Raw genomic sequence first — 23,485 nt, forward strand, 5'->3', positions numbered from 1 at the left:
TTTCACATTTTAAGGACTGAATTTTCTATGTAGAATTCATGCAAATAATATATTATGCCTTAATGAAACAGGTCACAACTAATCACAGATCCAGCTAATGGAAGGGAGAAGCTAAAAATAAAGAGCTGACAATTAAAGTAACAGTTTAATTTCCCTCTTACGTAAAGAATGAACTCAGTCTATGAAAAAAAAAAAAAAACACTTTCTAATACAATACAGAAAACAATGGTTTATTTTGCATAAACAGTGTGTAAAAAAAAAAAAAACTTTTGATTACTGTCACTCAGGATTTTAGCTGGCTCATAACTCTATTCTAGTTTAGGCATGTGACCTCCAATTAAAGGATGTTAAAATATGCACAGTTTGGGGAAAGTCTCTTAAGTCAGCCCCAAAGAGTCTTTGTTCCACTTGTCAAAGCAATTTAGTAATAATAAATCAGCTTTGTGTGCAGAGATCAACATTTTAATAAAACTGTAAAAAAGCATACAGCAAAATGTGCAAAGATGGTGCCTTTTGGGACCCAAGCAGTGTGTGTGTGTGTATGTGTAAGCATACGTATATGTGTTTCTACGTGTTTGGTTATGTGCCTGGTTGATAGAAACAGTGAGCCATTTGCCAACAATTACGTTTTCCACAGAGGCCTCAGTGTTGTTCTTGTATTTATAAACTATTCAAAATGTATGGGGGGGGGGAGGGGGGGGAAGGGGGAGAGGTAAGGGGGGAACGGCGACAAAGCAAAGCAATAACTTGGAAATGAAAAGAATGACTGCAGCACTCTGTATCGATTTCCAGCAGGCAGGGACATGTCAGATAGTATTTAAACCATCTGCTGGAAACATTTGGATTATTCTTATCATCACATTATCTCCCAGCTAGCATTTCCTCCAATAAGTAAAAAAATTTTGTGTTTAAAGATAAAAGTCAGATTAATTATTAACTTGTTTAAAGGATCCATTTATGGACACTTCTGTGGTGCTTCTCTACTTTTTTATTCTTCTCCTTTGTTAATCTCAGCTGTAATTTCCTTGCTGAAATTCTTTGTTTATTTTAGGATGATTATGGTCTCTTATGCTCACAATAGCTTCTGACCCAGATAATTTACCATTCACCTGAGCAATAACAAATGGATTTATATTTCCCCAAGTTTTCTCAGTAATAAATTAAGATGACATACAGTATCTCAATGTTTTCAATCCATAGATTTTTTCTAAAATCTGTATTTGCCTAATTCTCTGAAGACAGATGAAGGCAATTAGAGGGGAGGATGAAAGCAGCTTTCATTTTTGGCATCGATCCAAGGAGGATGGACATTCATCCTTTTCCTTGTGCTTATGGCAAGAGAGGGCTGGAACACTTGTGCCGGCACAAGGTGCAGCAAATAAGACTGAGTGAGCTGGGCACATGACTAAGCTTTACTAGTTAAGGTTGAAGCCATATACCACTTATTGCTGCTAACACTTTTTAGACCTTTACAAGGACAGCACTTTATATATCTGCTTTGTATACAAGATCTACAAACAATGGGTAGCCAGTGTGGCTTATTTTATATATTTTCTGTAGCAATGTATTAATCAAAAATGAAACCTATAGCCAATGTTAGAGATTGATAATAAAATCCACTATGGATTTACTGAAGATTGTAATTGAAGAAGAATTTGTTTGTTTTGTTCGTTTGTTTTGTTTTACCCACAGAGTTTTTGAGTAACTCTGGACTTCTATTATTATTATTATTATTATTATTTATTATTATTATTATTCCCAACTCATTTTACAAAAAATCCCCTTCCTCCCCCCAAAAAAGGCTTGTAAAGAGATCATATCTGTAACATAGTACTGTAATCTTTGTGATATAGTAGTATCATAATATCTGGATCTTCCAAGATGAAAAATATACCGTATTACTAGTGAAGTGCACGTTGACTACAGAATATCCTATATCTTGGGAGGCATTTAGTATTTTGTAAAATTGGATCAGGTCACCACTGTACTGAGAGAACTATGAAGAATAAGCTGCAGAAAATATTGTTCACTAGTGGATGTAGTTCGCAGTTTTCTCTTATGGTATTTTTGAAAAATGAAATTGCCTTTAAGTATAAAAGCTAACTCTTCCTCACCTCTGTGCCTCTGGTAATGTAATTCTCACAATAGGTATGCACTCTTCATTTCTAAACTTCATCTCTTAATCAGTTCTGCTCATTAAAAATTCCATGGTGCTCTCCTTCAAATCTTGGTGTTAACGAAGTACTCAGGCCAAAGTCCACCCAATATAATTATTGTCTACATAGAATTTCTTTATTTTTGAGTTTGGGTAATTATTGTCCCAATTTTTTGTTTCTGAAGTAATTAATTATATATGTACATAAAGTATTTCTGTGTTCCTCTGTAGACATGACTGTTCCTAAGCATACAATTTGATTTAGTCTGATATATTCTTCATCTACTTCAGCAGAAGATATGAAGAATAAATCAGCTCCTTAATGAACTTTTAGATGCTGGAACCAAACTCTCTCTTTAATTATGTATTTATTTTGTCAATTATGCCACTAGTATTAAAAGCTAATTAATCAGTTTATTAAAATTGCTGGAATCATCCTAGCTAACATGGATGATTCCATGTCATGGAAATGATGAAATTGTTTTTTATATGACAGCAGTAATTAGATGTCTTAATTTAGACTGGACCTTACTATACTACATTAACTTGGGAGATAACCTTCACATATATAAAGCTGACGATATATATATATACAATGGGACAAGAAAGATTTTTATTATTGTTATTATATTGTTCTTGCTATTACTCCCTTTTTACCTCTCTTCAAATAAGCATGCAATACCACTTCCGTCTAAATACCCAGAGAGCATCTGTAGCTAGAGTGGGATCTGAAAAAGACATACTTCCTAAAACATTCACCTAAATAAACTACCTTAAAACTCATAGGGTGAATCTCTCACTCTGCAAGTGCTTACTGATGTCTAATATTTAACAAAGATTTGGAACAACCAGCCAGACTAGCTTTGATGGTTTTCATGAAACATCACATTAAGTGAACTGTCGAAGAGCACAGAGGAAGTCTCTAAAAATATACACAAATGCCTGAGTCTTCTTTGAATGCTATAGCTACAAGGTCAATTTCTTCACATGGCCCTTAAAAGTGTGGGAAAGAAGGCTTTCTATTTATTTCATTGAATGGCACAGAACATGTATATTCACTGAGGAAGATAAAATGAATGAAAGCAGTCACTGGTGTTGATTTTTCAATTGGTCTTTTCATTTTAAGAACATGTCAAACAAATATATATCAGCTACTTTAATCCCTGCAATCCTTGCAGAACAACACTAGTAACTGCCAGTTCCCTTATACACTTACAGCACTTAATACAATGTGTTATCAGGTTCCTTTTCTTTGGGGGGATTTCTCCCCCTTTTTATACATGGTGAATTAAGTTTTTAAAGTACACACATATAAACACACTCTCATCTGGCTTTGACATTTCTGAGTCACCCTTCCTCTTTTTATATGCTAATTCACGCAGAGCTGCCCTTGGCTTTATCCACTTCTTTTAGCGATGTGCCTGTAGTGTGGGATTCTGGTATTATGATACTTGTTATACATAACTGCTAACTGTGTTATGCCTGCCCAGAGGGAACTCATCAGCTACAATCCATCTGCTTATTCACAGCTCCTTCATTGATTATTCATGAAGCAGCTGCCTTGGAGAGCAGGTATTGGTCATATTAGTGATGATAACCTGCATGCATCAAAAACTTAAGTGTTATCATCTCTGCTTTTGCCATATGTGACCTTGAGAGCAGCTGGGCTCTGTGGGAGAGCCTTGGGTTCAATATGCAGACTTGGGAGTTGGTTTTCTGTATTGCATCAGTAACTTTACTCTTTAGTATGGGTTTCTGCACATGTGGAATATGTTCAGCCTTGCTTTCATTCAACAAGAATAAAAAATAAAAATTAAAAAAAAAAATTCTTCTGTTGCCTAGGGGAAAAAAAAAATCCATAAACCTCAGATCCATTTAAAGATTGAACTAAAAGAAAAGTAGATGAGAAATATACAAAACAAAGCAAACAAAGAACCCTCTAGCCCCCAGATGCAGAGCTTTGCTCAAAGATAAAACTGGTGAATTAACCTGTGGATTTTTGCCCCAGACATTTGCCTAGACCTTCACCCCAGGTTTTCCCAGTACACTATTTCTGCTTCAGATATCTCTGTCTCATGTATTGTTTCATGTTACATGCCCATTTTTCTTACTACAGAACTTTCTTACATAGAAAATAAATGTATGTCACCAATCCCGTTCTGATTTCCTGCCAAGTAAACATAGCTATTTCAGTAGTGGCAATGACACTGCTTTTTCAATATCAAGATGCTAAATCTCTTTCAGATTACCAATACGTAAAATAAATGTTTCTGTTACAGATTTAAAGGAAAATACAATTCATTAAAGAAAAAATGTTTATTTTGCTTGTATTTTCATTTGGTAATCTTTACTTTCTTTCCCTTTTCTGGGAGAAAATTTTGTTCCATCAAATCCCTTTTTACAGTCCTGTCTAGAAATTGATTTTACTAACAGATAAAAGAATGAATTCAGGATATGGAATAGTTAGCTTTTCTTGGCACAGATTATTTTTTCATGAGTTATCACTGATTTCTGGAATTTTCTATTACAGCTGTAATACACTAGCATTTCAGTAGTAGTGTCCTTCCTACCATCATAGAGCACTATATTTTTTTTACTCAGATTTTTGTCACTTAAACTTCTAGGGCAAAAACTGATAAAGCTTCACCACTTGGGTGTGAATTCCTCAAAGAAAGGCAAATATTTCCTTGCCTTGTTTACATTTCAATAAATATATATGAGATTCACCTGTTCTGCCATGTATTTTTTAGCTTAGACTGTATTCTTAGATATCATCTGAACATCATCAGTGTTCATCAAACTATGATATTTACCAGTGGTTGAAATACAAAGGGAAAAGTCTTATTATAAACCCAAAATTAAAATGTAGGTATTACACTAAACCTAACCAGTATACTGAAAAGCTCTAGTCTACTTTGAAAAATGATCACCTTGTTTCAGTCAATAGGCAGTTTTTTCTGAACAACTGTGCTGATTTTAGACCCAAAAGACAGTCCTGACTAAGTTTAGCTTGTATTGAAAGTAGTCTTTACTAAGCGGAATTGGTCCAAGCTAATGGTGTGCTAATGGGCCAAGGCTCAGCAGATGCAGTGACTTGTTCCATGCCTTAAAGTGCAAGCCCTGCGATTCAAGGGAGAGAGCAGTGATGAAGTTTAAACTAGCTCCCAGGTGAAAGAAAGAAACAAATGCTTAGTAAAAGAGGGGTTCAGAACACAGCAGTGCTGGAGATAATAATGAATTAAACTACAGCGGAGTTATGTCAGGCTTTAAAAACAGGGATAAAAACACTAAAAGTAAGCTACAAGAGAAATACCTGTGGGTATATAAAATGAAAATAAATTTGACTTGACGGTTTTCTTTCACTTTGTCTACTTGCATTGTAGGACCATTGTAAGACCTGTACAAGCTGGTGGATGCAACACTGACAAATTGGGAAGAGAAAGGGAAGGAAGGCATGAAATTATTTTTTTTTTTTTCCATACTGAGCTGAGGTTATCATACCTGATGTGTTGTCAAAGACAGCATTGTTTAATATGTGATTCTGGAGAGACTATTATCATGAGACATGGTGAGGATCTTAAGTATGAGCTGAACAGCCTCTTTTGCTAATGACTAAAGTTGGTAAAAGGCGCTTGTCTGTGTCAGCTCATCTCTCCTTACAGTCATTTCTGTAGAGTGTGCTATGCATTTTTAGAGAACAATGAAGTTTCTGCCACTTACTCCCATTTTATAAAACTTTTCATTTTCTTATCACCTCCTTTTTATCCATCTGCTTTTTAATAACTGTCATATTAGGACAATAATAAACAAAAGTCTACAGGCAGGAACCAGAATCTATATTTTAAAAAGACAGAATGATATTTTCTGCCCTGTTATTGATTTTATGAGTTTTTCTAAAAAGAGTTTTAAATTCATTAGATATGGATTGTCTTTAGTAAGTGATCCATCAATAAAGTATATCAGTATACCAATCAGTGCTGATGAAATAAACAAAATAAATAAATAAATAAATAAATAAAACCAGATTGACTTTTTAAATTGGGGTAGCATGCAAAAATGTTATTAATAATCTGTAGAGATCATTTTTGGCAAATAAATAAACTATATGGGGATTTTAATGTTATTTGTAATAAACAGTGTGATTCTAGCACTGCTAACAAATGCCAGACAGCTAGTCCTATGTTTTTATCTACAAAATACAGAAGTTGTAGATGTACACATTTCTTCATTTTGCCCTCCAAACGCAGTTCATTGCTGCTCTGGAGGGACATCATTAGAAACATATCTTATTTTTCATGTCTTTCTGAGTCCTTGAACTCTCTCTTTTGAGACTACCCTGGGTTTTGAACTGTAAGAAGGGTAGAGGATGGTCTTGTGTTTCTACTGGGGTCTGGGCTGAGGTCACACCACAACCATCAGTTGGTAACATAATTCACCTTATTAAAAAATTTCAGAGTGGTGAAACTCTTTATGTTTCATTCTCATATCCTGAGTCTCTGGAGTCCAAGTCTTCCTGTTCTGAGATAAATTCTATCTTTATAACCTTGCCTCCAGACATTTAAATCAGACTTCTTAAGATATTAGAATATTTTTATGTTACTTTCAACATGAACAACAATTACAACTGTGTACATACCACAGGCTGTGTTTGCGCTGAGGTCCTTGTACTCAGATGTGCCTCTTAGCTGTGTCTCAACTGCACAATCGACTCAAGGATATTCTCAATATCCCCATTTGCCCTGAATTCTCATGAAAAGGAATGCAAGTGTCTGGAAAGGAGGTAGCTATGCTGTCATCCAGCAATGGGGAACAAAGAATATGTGATGCTGCCTGAAGTGCAGCTGCCCCAGAACATAGCTGCAGTTTTTAAGGGTGCACTGCAGACAGAACTGACAGATGCTCACTCCTTCAGAAAATCCCACCAGGGATTCATTCACAAGCTAGTGGCCTTTGTGCTTAAAAAAGAGGTGTTTCTAATTAAGTATGTCTGATTTCTGCAGTGAACTGCTACATTTTTTCAAAGACAGCCTTGCATCCTTTTACTTACGCATTTTTTTTTAAATCAGACACATGTAAAAGCTCTGCATTTTTTTCTTTTTCTTCTGAATTACTGTCCTAATATATTTTGTCTTCCAGCTCATACTGATTTCTGTTATCACAAAAAGAAATCCAGCTTCTTCTAACAATGAATATTTAAATGCAATGAATTTTTTATACCGTATAAGATTGGATCTCAATTTGTCATAAACACATGTAGATTATGCTGAAGTTTACTGACTAAACATAATCACTACTACATGACATAAAAAAACAAACATACAAAAAAAAAAAGATTACAGATTCTCCTACAGAAATTCAATGCAATAAATGAATCCAAACACAAGCTGTAACATCTGGTTTAGTTATTTGGAGGGTTTTGTTCATTGTTTCATTAGGGGTTGGTTTTTCATGATTTAAAGCTTGTTGTCTAGAGTCCTGACCCTGCTACTTGTACTCCACAAAGTGACAGGTGAGTCATTCCATTTGTAGCATTAACCTGAATAGGAACTGCAGAATTTAGACGCTGGACCTGATCCAGAAGGGGAAATTCCTCCTGGGTAGAAATGATTTTAAAACAAGTCCATAGTGAGAGATAATAGCTTATCATGCACAGCTGCTCTTAGAGCAAAGCAACCTCCAGAGCAGCTCACCTTGTGTTGCATCACAGGAATGTACAGGTGACGAAGAAGACTAAATTCAGCATAGCAAGAACCTTCACCATAGCACACCTAAAATAATATGACAGTGCTAAGGAGTATTTTCTTTAACCCGCACAACCAGAAGACCAAGATTATGAACTCAGAAAGGAAGGAATCCCATTACAGTGTCAATATTCATCCTATTCTTCCAGCACTTTACATCACTGCTGACACCAAGTATTTTGAACAATTTGAATTCACCAAGTATTTTGAAGCATGTAATATTTTACAGAAGCAATCCGGTAAAAATCACAGGATTTCAAGAGCTGGAGTGTTATGAATATGTCAAAACCATGTGAGATTCCCAGTGCAATCCTACAGGTGACACCAATTGGTACACCTGGCTGAAGAAGAATCTCAATTGTCTTTCATGGATAAGTTCATCTTTTGAACACAGACCTCCCTGTAACATCCTGTGTATCCCTGTGGGTACATGAGAGTTCAGACATCTTATTTTAAGCAATGGAGGTTTATCTGTTAGCTTCCGTCTGCCACTGTTTATTCTTGATGAACCGTATGTCAAGTGTTATCACATTCTGGATCTGCTTTATGTCTGTATCTCTGCTAATAATAATTAAAAAACAAACAAAAAAAAAACCACTCAAAAGTGAGGAAAAACAAGCAAAAAAACTAAAATAAAATAAATAAAATGCTTCAGCATTTGTTTCTTTGTTTTTCAGATGAAATCTATGAATTTGTACATCTGTTCTTGTGCATATTCAAGAGACGGCATTTTAGTTCAGACACATTCAGAGAATGTAAATCTAAGTCACTTATATGTATTTTCATTAGCAAAAGCAAAAGCCCATTCAAGTCAAGGAACAGGTGCTATATGGCACAGCTTAGTTATCAACACAAGAGCACAGTTCAGACAGTGAATCCAACAGAACATCATAAACTTTAATGCTTTCTTGAGATAAAAGTCCAACTCCTTGAGATAATGACTACATTTGAGGAAATCACAGTCTATTTTTGCATATGCTCAGGGAAAAAAAAAAAAAAAAAAGGAAAATTCAAAGTATTATTGTGAGTTACTGCACACTGTAGGACAAAATTTAAGTTCCTGGAAGGTATGAAATTATTCTTCTGTAACCATGCAAATGTGGAGATTGCAACAAATTCCTCTGAGCAGTTCTGTTTTACTGCATTCTTTCCTTATATCTTTCTTGTACCTTCGTTGTTGTACTTTCAGGGACAAGGCATATCAACTCAACTGGTTTTATGTAAAGATGTATGATTTTTCATGCACAGATGAGACTTCACAATAGGAGAATAAAGAAACTACTAAAGACGATACTTAACTTATTTACTCCATTACATTTTACCACATGTTGTTTGGATAAAGCGAAGGCAATTCACTGAAATATTCTTTGTACATTTTGGCTGCTTAAAGGTAAAATGTTAAAATTTAAAAATAGAACTTATTGTGTTTGTTTTGGTTTGGTTTGGTTTTGGTTTTTATTGACTGAAATTATTATTGCTAATTCACAGATTTCTAGAAAAAAAAATTCTTTTTTTAAAAAAAGATTACAATAGTGCTTTAAAAATCTAGGTAAGATTGTTTTTATTTTCTTTGAATTGTTTACTCATCTACTTTAAAAGGTGTTTATATTCTAAGATTTATATTTTGCAGATATAATACCAGAAGAAGAAAAGCTGGGATCTGTACAAATTACAGGATACAGATTACTGTGGTTTTCAGAAAAGACATCAATTTATGTGACCTCAGATAACCTTTATAAAACTCAAAAAACAGTTATGTCTTGCTCCTGAACATATCAGTTCCAAAAAACTTTGTTTCAAAATTTTCATATTGGAAGTTTTAATATTTTTATCTATTTCTTTTTTTCCCTTCTTTCTATATCTCTGAAGTTAAATATGGAGAAAGACAGAAATTTTAATAAAAGATAGAATCGGTATTACAAAATCATTCCCTTTTCTTCCAATCCTAAAAGCTTGATCTACCAAGGGGAAGCAACTGGCAACGTTGCTCTTATTTTGTAAAAAAACATACCAATTTGTTCCTTTTTAAAAGGCAATTGTGATACAGTAGGAAGACTTCCCTCACACAGTTTTTGTCCCTCACTTTACATGGGTGTATAAGTCTTGGGACTGTTTTATAGACCTAGTGAAAGTGTATAGTTCTTTTCTGCTTTGTAAACAAATAATACATACTCAGCATTTTTCCTGTATATTTCAATATAATTTGTGCTTCAAGTTTACACAGTTGTAACTTTTCCAATAAATTTCCTTTAGAGTTGAACAAAAAATATCTCATTGAATAATTCATTTAATCAGTTTAATTCTGTATCCTGTCACCAAATAGCCAGAGGCACACCAAAACATTCTTGAGTGTGCCTGTTGTTTGAATCAATATGACAAATATCTTTTTTTTTTTTTTTTTTAAGTGTGGACTGAATGCAAGTGTTTGTGAATGGTCAGTCAATTACCCAGAATAGTTTCTAAACAACAGATGAAACTTAAAAACACTTCTAGAGCAATTACTGGTGCATCCTATGTTAGGTGTACCACCCACTGCCCTAGTATCTGAACGTGCATACATTTAACTTTTCAAATGCATGCCTACCACTACCACACATTCGGAAACCAGACTAGTGATATCGTTACTATTATACTAATGTTATTAATTTTCATCAGCGGATCTGACAGATTCATGAAGGGGGACAGTTTTAAAGGCTCCATTTAATAGCTTTGGAAACTGAGATGCTTGGTATTGATGGAATTTGTTCAAATAGTTAGAGATAATTCTCCCTTTCTTATCATGATAATTCAGTTTCTTCCTTTTGCAGCAACCCCTGCGGAAGTTTCCTATCAAATCAATTTCTTTGTTATTATGACTTCTGACCATTTTTATTAAGTTGCTTTTTTAAGTATCTTCAGGAAAATTCATTGGTAATATAACCATCTCAGGAGTAGGAAGAGTCCAGTTATTAGGTCACAAAGGTGGAGAAATATGGAGTTGGGCCCAAGTTCTTGGCAAGATAAAGTATCCATATTTCATTTATGATATTCAGACCCATGCTAACTATGCCACACAAATTGAGTCTGAGGTTTAATCGTCTGTGCATAAATCATAACAAATAAGTTTAAGCACTGAAACCACATTGTGTTTACACAATCTTCAGCTTCTCTTGGGATTGTTTCACATATTCTTATCCTAACACAGAGTCTAGTTCAGATGCACTTTTCCCCTTGAATTTAGCACTTACTAAGATTCAGAATGGTAGAACTACACCAGGCATGCATATCAATGGAGAAAAGGTTACTCACAATCAGACTCAGAATTGATTCTGCTAATTGATTCATTTTTTAACATGATTTAACATTCACAGGTTAATAGATCAGTTTGAGTTTTCCCTTCCCTACTAGCATCAGATCTTTCATTAACTGGTTGACTCATATATCTGCATATTTCAGCTGTAGACTTACAGACATCTAATTTAAGGGTTAAACTCATTTGTCATTCATTTCTTATGACATATGTTAAACAGATTTGCTTGATAAACTACCGCTTCATTATGTTATTCCTGTTCCCTGCCTCCACCCTGCAACAGAAGTTTAAGCAGTTCACCCTGTCTTCAGTAGAGGGTTCATTTTTCACCTATTTGTTCATCCATCATAATTCATAACCTAAAATAGAAACATTAGGTAGCTGTATTGTGATGGCTCCCAGTGAAGGAACAGCCTCCTAATGACAGAACTGACACTGATTTAGGAGAAGGAACTTTTCTCTGGTACATTGATTCCAGTGTCATTCGGGAAATAGAAGATGTGATCAAGTGCACAGTGTGCTGTGCCACCAGAGAGCAGAGCTTAATCCATTCAGTTTGATTTCTCTAAATGATATCTAGTCACAGGAGTAAAATCTCCATGTCAGCCTGATAAAGGAGTGATAGTACCTGTATTTCCTCTATATAACCCTGAATTTTCATGAAAATGAAAATTAAGCCCAAAACACTGGAGGTAGTAAGAAACTAAAGAAGAGTCATGATGAGAATGTAGTCTCAGCTTGGCTCTTCCACTTCCTTTTTTTGTGCAACTCCATAATAGCCCACCTTAGCTGACACATGAACTATCTACTTTGTAAATGTCACCATTACAGGTGTTCTTTGTGCTCCAGTAAAGCAAGCTCAACATATTTAATATTTATATCAGGAAAAATGTATGAGCCTGGCTATTTTTTCCTTTCATTTCAGCACACCTGACTATTGCAAAAGGCAATTTCAAAATGGTCCAAAAGGGAAACTGTGGGACAAAAGCAAACAAGAGAAAAAAATAGAACCTTTTCCACAAAACAGACCACGTTGAGCACCAATATTTCCTGACACACACAGAAGGAAAAAAATAAAAAATAAAAAAAAATAAGAAGGAAACATAACCTGCAGATTTGTGGCATGGTATTAATAGCAATACATCCTTCTCTTAAAGGATTTTTTTAATAAGCATTCATTGTATTTTTTTTTCCTTACAGAAAATAAGGGAGTAAATCAATGATCTGATCAAAGAAAACAGTTTTTTAAGTGGTGAGCATTTTTCTGAAACTAATACTGATGACATCACCAGAAGAGGGATTGTTTAACTACAGTAGATCATTAGATTTTCTCAGCACTTAGAAGGTGATTTGTCTGCAACACAAGCACCAACTGAGAAAAAATATCAGTAAAACACGTTGACAGGAATGAATTGCAAAAAGCAGAAATGCTTTACTCTCGTAGGAGTGACAATTTACTGGCTTAGGTTTCATAGTACTAAAGGGAAAAGATCTTTGAAGTATCTCTTGGATACATAAACTTTTCTGCTCTTTCTTTCATTCATCCATGACTTCCTTGTTGCCTATTGGGTTTGTTTGTTTGTTTGTTTGTTTTCCTTATTCTTTCACAGAATCACAGAATGGCCGAGGTTGGAAGAGACCTCTGAAGACCATCTAGTCCAACCCCCCTGCCAAGCAGGATCACCTAGGGCACATTGCACAGGACAGCACCCAGGCCAGTTTTCTTCCTTCTAATGTCCTGCATAATCCTGGATATACATTTTCCCTGATATTTAATGGATATTCTAATTTAGCCCAAGAAGATGACTACATATTTTCTAAGTTGCAGGACATTTCTCTCTTACTTTTCAACTGCATCACTGAGACTCTCTTGTAGCCCACGGGGGTGAGAAAACACTCTCAAAAATTATATCTGGAATACATCTTCTAGTACTTAGACATCTATGCTGTCAACTATTGCTGTTTATAGATGTTTTAAATTATTATCAACCATTTATTCAATAGTTTCATAATTTAGTTTATTCTCTCCTCACCTCACTTGCATAACCGCCACTGTGTTAGTGCTAATAGAAGTTAGTTAGGCACTGAGGCAGAGCTATGAAACTAAGAGCTTCAGCATAAAGCTGTGCCTATATGCTGTGCCTATAAAAGTGTTAAATAAAATCAATGCACTGTGCTAACAAGTCCCAGTGTAATAAAAACAGGAAAAGCTCTTAAGCCTGCTTTTGAAGACATCACTGCTGATTCCGTGGTTTAAAGGAGGAAAGTGCTTCATGTACTCAGACAGCCAAGGATCTGGGAAATACAATTTATCCCACATTCTAAAACTTGAGTTATTCACAGGAAGTATGGGAAACTTGTAACTGCCATGCAGCATAGGAGGATACACTACCATTCAAGCAGCCAGTCTCCACAGAGGATAACAGTATGATGTAGCTTGCTTTTCATTTTCTCTCTTCTTTCTTTTTTTCTGTTCCATTTTCCCAGATGTTCTAAATCAGCACTTTCCTCCACGACTTCAAACATTTAAATGAGGAAATGTTGGCAGGTGTCTTTAATTATAGTCAGACTGTCTTTAACAGCCTGTATCAATGTCATCTGAAACACTGATGTTTTCCAGGGATAGTTTAAAGAGCTTGTAAAAATGTCAAAGATATAAATTTAAGAGTTCCCTAGCAAACACCAGTTTACATATGAATTCACTCACATTAATTACTGTTACAAATTCAAAGATGTCCTTTTGTATTTGTGAATGCAAAGTTGTCCAAAAAAAGAAAAAAAAAATGTATATGACGGAAATTATTTTACTAAGAAAAAAAACAGCTATTAGTTTTTCTAGAATTTAATAATGAAACTAGTGTAAACCACTTTGCATTTAACAATATCTTAATCTACCTACTGCACAAGAATATAGTCTTAATTTAATTACACAATATGCAAATTTGGGGAAAAATTAAAAAAAAAAAAACACAAAACACAGTCTTTAGTGCATATGTAATCTTTGTAATCTTTCAGATAATTTATATGTATTAATCAGTTTCAGATCTCTTGTGAGGTAATGAAAATGGTATTTTGTTAATTTTCTCTCTCTCTCCATATGTGTATATATATATATACAGCAGTAGCTGCAACAATTCATTCACACCAGAATGTTTCCTACATCCAGACCCATAAGCGAGCATCTCTGTTGCCAGTGCAGACCAGCAGCAGCAGATTCCTTGCTGTAGTTTGGGCATAAACTCATGAATCAGCCTGGCCAGCAACATAACACTCCGCCTGAATTAGTCCAGTTTACACAACACTCCTAATTAAAGGGTGTATCTACCATACACTTCAGCAGCCTCACTTCCGTTGAAGCTTTCCAAACTGTGAGGGCCTGGATATGCTTCTTCACTCAAAACATGAACTTAAAAACACTGGTCTCAATGGTTTAGAAAAAAACATCCCACAGTGGATGAAAAGCCAGGGGTAAAATTCCTTTTGACTTCAACAAAGTCAAATTTAATACGGTTTTAGCTCTTTTTTTCTAGTTCCACCCAAACTCCACTTCTTTTACAGCACATTATAATAATATTATTCCACCCATTGAAATAGTCTCCTGTAGATTAGAGCATGTCTACAGATTTTAGATTAAAGGGCTGTCTAAATCATTACGGAGTATCTATGGAAAGGTTTTTTTTTCTTTTTTTTTTTTCTTTTTTTTTTTTTAATATCCCATTCTGGTGTTGTTATAATGAGGCAATTCAAAGCCAATACACAATTCTGTGACTGAAGATTTATTTTAACCTGCATAATAAGAGGAAATGGGATAGGGAATGCACTGTGACTAGAATGACAGCTTTCATGGACTAAGAGCAGAATTTGAAAAGAACAGAAGCTATTTTATCTATAAATTTTATTCAGCTTTAGAGAACAGAACTTGGTCTGAAAATCAAAGAAAAAGTTCCTCAGAGCTTGACCTACATAAAGAGTAAGGAATAACAGCACACTCAACAGATGATGTGCAATAAGCATATTGTATTACCTGAAGAGGTATTATCAACTAGACAAAGAACCTGAGGAGAAAAAATAAACAAACAACAAAAAAAAAAAATCTTAGCAGTATGTTTGGAAATTAGTCAGGGGTCAGGTCAGCTAGAAAAAACAGCAGAGCACACTTAATGAACTGTGCAATGCTCATCTCAGGTTGTACCTTCTGAGCCTATAAGCGTTCAAAAAACATTAGCACAGCTCTTCCAACTCAATGTTCTTCATGGAATAATCTCAGTGAAGTAATGTGAACCTTAACAATTAAATAATTTTATTAGGTACAGTGTCTAACTGGAAAACTTTTGAAAATTGGAAACTGTCTATAGGTGCCTTTCCTCTTCCACAATATTTTAAAGTGTTTGGGTCATACCTAAAAATCATCATGTGTCTATAATATAACTTTTTAAGGAGGGGAAAAAAATCTAGTTCCATTCTGTTGGCAGAATCCTACTTCAGTACAGATCCTGGTAGGTTCCTAAACAGGCAAAGATTAGGATCATAGTAAAATTAAAATTGGGGAAAAAAAAAATGCAGGGCTTTATAAATTCTGTTCTTGAAAATCTCCAAGGATGGTGACTGTACAAATTCCCTGGGCAACCTGAACTGCTGCTTGTCTGTACTCATGGTGAAAAAGTTTTTCCTTATATGCACTCTGAAGCTCTCTTTTTTCACCTTATGCCCATTGCCTCTTGTCTTCCAAACAAACACCACAAACAAAGAACAACCTTGCTTGTTCTTCACAATAACATCTTCCTACGTACTGGGGGGCTTCTGCTAGGTTCCCTTGAAGCCATCACTTCTAACTGAAGAAACCCTGGTTCCTCATCCTCTCCTCACAAGATATGTGCTTCAACCCACAGACATCTTTGTGGCCCTCTGTTCAACATGACCCAGTTTATCATGCATGTCATATTTTGGGAGGCCAAAACCTGCACACATTGTCTGCATGCTGTTTAATGAGTGCTGAGCAGAGAGGGATAATCTCTTCTCTCAATTTACTGCTATATCCTGTAAATACATCCCAGTAAACTGCTGTTCTTTGCTTCTCATGTTCAGGTCACTGACCCATGACCTAACAGGCCTTTTCAGAAAAACTGACCTGCAGCCTATATGGCTGCAAGGATTTCTTCCTTCTCACGTGCACAAGTTAGGATTTGTCCTTGTTGAATGTCATAATGTTCCTGTTCATCTAGTCCACCTAAGGCTCTCTAGATGACAGCCCTGCCTCTCAATTTGGTGTCACTTGAAAACTTTTTGGATAAACATTCCTTTGCTTCGTCCACACCACTGATTAAGTTGTTGAATGGAATAGGCCCCAAGATAATTCCTTACTATTGGTACTCCACTTGTCACATATATCTAGGTAGAATACAACCCATTGACACTCTAAGACAAATCATTCAAACACTTTTGTACTCATCTAGTTGTCCACTCTGCCAAACCATAACATCTCAGTTTGGATGCAAGAATACTGAGGGAGACAGCACCAAAAGCCTTGCAGACATCAAGGCAAATGACACCTTCTACTCTCTGCACATCCACCAATTACTTTGCTGCACCATAAATTGCAGGTGACAAGGTTTGTTAGGCATCATTTAGCTTTGGTAAATACATGCTGACAGTTCCCAATGACTTCTTCTTCGTGTGCCTAAAAATGTCATTCCATGAGGACTCATTCCAGAGGGATTTCTGCATGCTTTCTACACTGCTTTCTGACAATTTTTAACATACATCATTCATTTCAAGGAAAAAGTGACTTTTCTAAATAGTTCACATGGTTATTTGATAGGTATTTTATATATATTTGATAATTCTTGTTGGATTCTTCTTTCCCTTTTTATTTCTTTTCTTTCCTATAGCATATCATTAGCAAATGGGCAAATATTTTATGTAAATTAGAGCACAAATAAAAAGCCAGGTCTATGGATATTCATATTTCATTAAGGCTACATGTAATTAAGTGTGGCAATCTGGTGATAAAACTTTTAAGTAATGACTCATAAAGAGATAAAAATGAAGCATGTGTTTAATCAGTTTGCAGCCTTCCACAGAAGCTGGCATAGCTCAGGTGCTAATGAGACATCTGCTGTTTAGGTCACCAGAGAAAACATGCAATTCATTTATGATTTAAAAAAAAAAAAAAGAAAAAAGAAAAAAAAAACAGTATGTTATACAAGACACTAATACTGACCAAAAAATCTAGCTTTATTCTTAAACTTTGATAAGATTTTAGAGTAGCAATGTTCAAAAAATTATGTATTTTCTCTTACAACTTTAATTTGCACTAGAGACAGGTAACCCAACACTAATTTTACCAAATAACATGAATAATAGTGCTAACTTGCTGAAGGATACTTAAGCATCCACTATCCTCTAGCTCTGTTAACGAAAACTTAGCCACCTTTTGAGTACTCTTAGGTTGATCAGTTTCCCAGAACAAATCAGAACATTTTCAATAGAAAAAGGGAACATCTCATCTGCCAGTTGTGATAATGGCCATGTTAGTGAGGAACGTATAAGGAAGTTCAGAGAAGCAGAGAAGCCTCTTTTGCTCCTGGACCTCCAACTGGAATATGAAAGGCAAAAGACAAAAAAAAATAAAACAAAATAAAAGTCCAAAATTTTATTTCTATCTTTGATGCTAATGCCATACACTTGTCTGAACTATTGCCTTAGGAATCGGGATTGCCTCACCTCAAGCGCAGTTTTTGTGCATTTTGATAGTTTAATTTAAGCTCTCCAACACAAATAGAGACAAAAAACTCTTATTAAAATGAAAGAGACTATCACGTGCTATAAGGCTTTCAAAAGACACTGACTATGGATTGATATGTTTCTTTCCAACTTTTATGGGTCACTAGGATCTTACTAGGACACTAGATCTCAGAGTTGTCTCTTTCCTCTCTTTTTCCCCATCCATGAAGTCCTAAGGAAGCCCCTAAGGAGGGGACACAAAAAAATAAATAAATAAATAAAATAAAAAAGGACTTCCAGGTAATTTCTTGCTTTCTGGTGGGACCTTAATGTATGATAACTTTTTTTCAATTCAGTCTTTCCATATGCAACATTCACATTCTCTGTATTTATCTTGGCTTAAAACATGTTCTTCACTTTTAAATGTAACTATCTTACACCTTCCCAAAGGAAGAAAACCTCCACAATATGTACAAGAACTTCTCCTGAACAGGGGACTACTCATACCGTTCAGGGGTAGTAGGCTTAGGTATTACTGAATATTTATAAACATACACTCTTGTGTACTGTGCATGAGGAATTTTGTTGTTTACACATGGAGACTACTTTCCCTTCATGGCTGCAGACTGAACATTTCTTTTTAATTTATTTTTCGGTAATGGGTTGTAAATGGAAAACATCATTTAGCAATGTAGTTCTAATATGATTAAGTTCTCCTTCTTCCAGAATTCTGTTTCACAACACTTAAGTACTTAATCAATGTGTGTTTTGACTCCTTTACATTGGAACTGAAGGATGGAGAGTTGATTTATAATTTAAAATTGCATCTGAATGGGAATCCTTTCTCTGAACTGTGAAAGACAATCATCTTTCTTAATGATCGTTACACCAAGAAATGGTAACATGCCATCCTTTCACATCTCCCTTGTGAGTTTATTAGATTTATTCTTGTCTTCCTTTAACAATACTAATGTGTCATTTACATATTTATACAAAACTGTTCGTTTACATTTTGCTAATTTTAAAACCTTTTCTTGCATATCTTCCATAATGATGTCTATTAAATTTAAGAACGAATTGCTCTCTTTTATTTATAAATTAAAGAGACTGATTGTTTACCACTTCTGCAAACTACTTTCTGCAAAGTTTCAGAGTCTGCTAATGGAAGTCTATCTTGAGGCTTATGTAAAGAGCCAGTTAATGTCACAACTTCACATAACATTTGTATTTGAGGTGATTAGTTTGTTTTTAAAAGCCATTGCTGCTTTACAACAATGTGACACATTTAGGAGGAAACATTTAGGATATATAAAGGCTTGGTTTTATTTTCACTTCCAGTTGCAAGAATTCATAGTAGCAGCACCAACGCTAATGTTATGTAAAGACCAGACTCCTGCTGCAGGCTTTTTAAAACAGGTAACTTTGGCACTGGTGGAAAATATCAGAATGGAAGAGGATGGTAACAATAATATGTCTGCTACTAAGAAAAGATATGTGAGAAATTTCTATTGCCCTGGATGCAAAAGTTAAAAAAAACATTGCTATTTTCTCAGAATATCAGACTTAATGGCTTCTCCCCTATTTATATATCATGACGAACATTGCTCTTTTTCAGAGGACAGATGAGCTCAATGGTAAAGAATTAAAGTATTGACACTTTGTAAGTTAATAAAAGACCTGAAGATTTTAAGGGCCAATAAGGTGATTAAGGGACTGGAGCACCTCTTCTATGCGTAAAGAATGAGAGAGCTGGGACTGTTCAGCCTAAAGAAGAGAAGTCCCAGGATAAAACTTACCAATGTTTAAAAATACATGAAGAGAGATTGCAAAGATAGAGCCAGGTTCTTTTCAGTGGTGTCCAGTGACAAGACAAGAGACAATGAGCACAAATTGGAACACAGGAGGTTCTGTCTGAATGTCAGGAAATACTTTTTTACTATGCAGGTGACAGAGTACTGGAACAGGTTGCCCAGAGACACTGTAGAATCTTCCACATTGGAAATATTCAAAAAACATCTAGACGTGATCTTAGCCAAGCATCTCTAGCTGGATCTGCTTGAGCAAAGTGGTTGGACAAGATGACCTTCAGAGGTCCCTTCCTACCTCAGCCTTTTTGTGATTCTGTTAAGTGTGGTGGGATTTTCATTTTGTTTCCCCTCACACTGGATTTCCATGAAGTGGGGGAGAAAAACATTTCTTTTCATAAGAAACACAATCAGATGATTCAGAATGTCCCTTTTGTAGAGAAAGCATAAAATGGAAGTTACAAACACACTTACAAATCAGAACACTAATGCTAAGAGGTACTGAACACCAGCTGGGGTTAGTTTTCGTCTCACTTCTGCTGGTTTTATATTAGCATAAATTTGGTAAATTCGGGGAAGTTTAAATAGATTTATCAATTGCAAGCAAGATCAGAATCTGTAAAACTGATATAATTTATTTTTCCCTTTATATCCCAAAACAGGATGTTTTGATTGAGTAAAGATTTATACTTTTATGCATTATTTTAATTTGCTTGTATATTTATTAGATCTCAATGCACCTCTATGCTGTTGCCTCAGTTTGACAAAATATATATATATCTATATTTAGAGTTTCAGTTCATTTAGAATGAATACAGATATACTTCAGGCAGTGTTAAAGTTTTGCAAACAAGTAAAACCACCTTGGTATCATTACATGATCACTTTAAAGGATATTTTAAATCACCACGAATCCCTTTTTTAATTAAGCAGTTATTTTGGTAGCTAATATCAACAAACAATCATTCCACAGCTGATAAGGGTATTTTAAGCCTAATAACACATTATTTTTCTTTGCAGTTTTAAAATAAAAAGATGAAAATTTTGTAAAGGAAGAGGATCTACAACCTGAAAGTGCAGACCTATACAAGCAACAGGTCTATGGCAGTATCCCTGTTGGTTTCCTCTGGCTCAAAGAAATCCGGAGAAGAGGGCAGCTTTCTCCTTTGTAGGAAAGGATTCCCAGGGAGCAATTTGTTGGCACTAATGTATGAATGCCAGCACATCAGAAGGTTTTGTATTTCTTCTGATTCTTAAAGCTCTGTATCCATTTCAGGTCATGTCAGGTGTGTAGGGAAAAGAGTATCACCAGACTGTCTTCTCTTCTGAAGAAGAGAAATACTGGCCTGCTCTGTTACTACAAGCTAATTTACTCTGGTGAATGGAAGCACAGGAAAATCAAGTGTAGGAATACCAGCTGCTCCACAGTGTCAGGATTCATCTGGCAGGTCACCTTCCCCTGCCAGAGGAAGGTACAAATATTCCAAAAGAATGAGGATATGAGCAGCAAGATCAAGATTGTAGAGCACATTTTAGTAATCTAGTATACATTGTCCACAGCACTTTTATATGAACCTCACTGCTGTTAATAGGTACTGTGTGCAGGGCAGAGAAGGGATGAATGCAGTGAATATTTTGTGGCAAACAGGTTTGTGTTTAAGTAGTTCTGAAAGGCTGTGAAATAAATATTGCAACATGGTTTGCTTCAACCACTAGGCAGGAAGGACCTGGTCAGTCAACTCAGAGAGAGCTCTGAGCAGTGTGGACACAGCCCATATACTCCTGTTGCTAGGGACCAGGCTTCATTCCCTAGATCAAGTCTCAGAGATGCTATGAGAAAAACAGCTACATAATTCTGTTTTAAATTATCAGGATGAAAAAAGATTCTATAAACCTTCAAAACAACATGTCGATATGACTCCTTCAGTCAGACTTACCTTTCATTCCAAAAAAATGTACATTTCAAGAATACTTAAAGACTTTAGAAAAGTATTTGATATATATGTAGTTATAAGCCTCTTAAGCAGCAAAGGATCTAACCACCAACAGACATAAGATCTAAAAAGATATGACTGATTGCTTTCATTATTAGGAAATCATTTGACTGTTTGTTCACAAGATAACTGTAAGCAAATTAATGTTCATTCTGCATTCCTTTTGGTAATATATTCTTATGAGGAACAGACTCTCTCTTGTGTCTGTATTTGTGTGTGTGAGCGTGTATCAACAAATATTGCAAGCCACATTCAGTGAATAAAGAAATCCAAGAACCTGATGCAAAAAGATTGGTTGTGGTTGAAGAAGAAGGAAAAAAAAAAAAAAAAAACACTCAAAACCAGTTTATATTTCTGTCCCGTTTTCACAGAAAATAACACAATATGTTCCAGTTGCTCCTGGGTGTCATTGAAATTCAAATAGTGAAGATGACTGGAAGAACATAATAAAATAAAAGAAGCAATCATATTTAATATTAATAAATTGGCAAATGACTTTATCTTATGTGTTAAATATGTTGTGCACAGCTGTCAGCAAACTGTAGAAAGTTACATCTAGAAAAGTTTGGAAATTTTTGCATGAAATAATCTTTTTATCAGGAAGAAACCAACTGCAAGAAACCAAACATTTTTCACAGTCATACCATTTTGACAAGTCTTTCATCATGAAGGTGACCCAAATCAAGGATGGAATTACTGTCCAGCACCAGAGAGAAAAATACCCAGTACTCTGATAGCCAAAGGTCATTGAAGTCATCAGTGTGGGAAATCAGGTCAGAATTTGAATTTGCCAAGATATTGATTTTCAGCCCCAGCCAAAATGAATGCTCAGGTCATGAGTTTGATATTCAGAAGATCTCAGTTTCAGCTCAATGTGGAATGGGAAACATTTGGAAATATCAAATGTCTTATTAAGATTACAATATCCTGAGGAAATGTGGCCCTTTCCCAAGGAAATATGCTAAAGAGATAGAAATGGATTTCAAGTGTCCTAAGTTATACATCCAGTTCCTTAAAAAATCCATTCTCTTTCACAGCCTTCATTGACTGTGAGACTTTTTAGCCTGTTTTTCATTTTTAGCTATCAGTTTCAATGTATTTTGCTTGGCTGTATTGCTTTTTTCAGTCTAGACAATTGCTCTCCATTTCTGGTATTTATGACTGTCTACTGTCTCCAAATGTGGCTCAGTCTGTGCCCTGCTTTCTCAACAAGATTCATACTCAAAAGATACTTCTGCATAACATACTGAATTGCACAAAATTGCACAAAAAAAAAAATCTGGTGTATTTACTTTATATTTTTCCCACACAGGTAGTTACTGATAGTCTTGAACAAACCTCCCATTTAAATGAACTTTTTCCACTTGTTTTCTTATAGTCATATATCAGTTCAATTGAACACTGTTTTATTTAGTCTTTTCCTTCATTTTATCTTCTATAAGTTCTGTAACATTTAAGTCTGTGAAACCCACAAGAATGTGAGAATGATATTTTTCCTTTTATGTTTATTATCCTCCTGAAGTTAAGATGTCATCCTGATGACAGTTTGACAGTGTACCTAGAGCAGCAATGCAATCATTTGCCACTAACTTCACAAGCTGATAGAGTTGAACTACCTGGAGCTATTACAGAAGCCTCTTTGAGATGTTTCTACTTCTACAACTCTCTGTTATGCTAATATAGAGCTGATTTTTTAAGATTTTGACCACTCCTTGAAAATCCTTTGGCCCTGTGTTTGAAACCAAAAATCAGTGTCAATTTAGCCATTCTGTTCACAA

The 23,485-nt window shown here is 35.2% G+C and overlaps 1 protein-coding gene across 17 annotated transcripts in view; it reads right to left on the minus strand.

The window, feature by feature from the left end:
* Positions 1 to 23,485, minus strand: part of LOC308196010 (uncharacterized protein) — a 380,840-nt gene that overhangs the window by 88,609 nt on the left and 268,746 nt on the right. The gene's annotated exons all lie outside the window — the stretch shown is intronic.

Source organism: Anser brachyrhynchus (genome assembly GCF_964034855.1).
Source record: "Anser brachyrhynchus genome assembly, chromosome: 5".
Taxonomy (NCBI): domain Eukaryota; kingdom Metazoa; phylum Chordata; class Aves; order Anseriformes; family Anatidae; genus Anser; species Anser brachyrhynchus.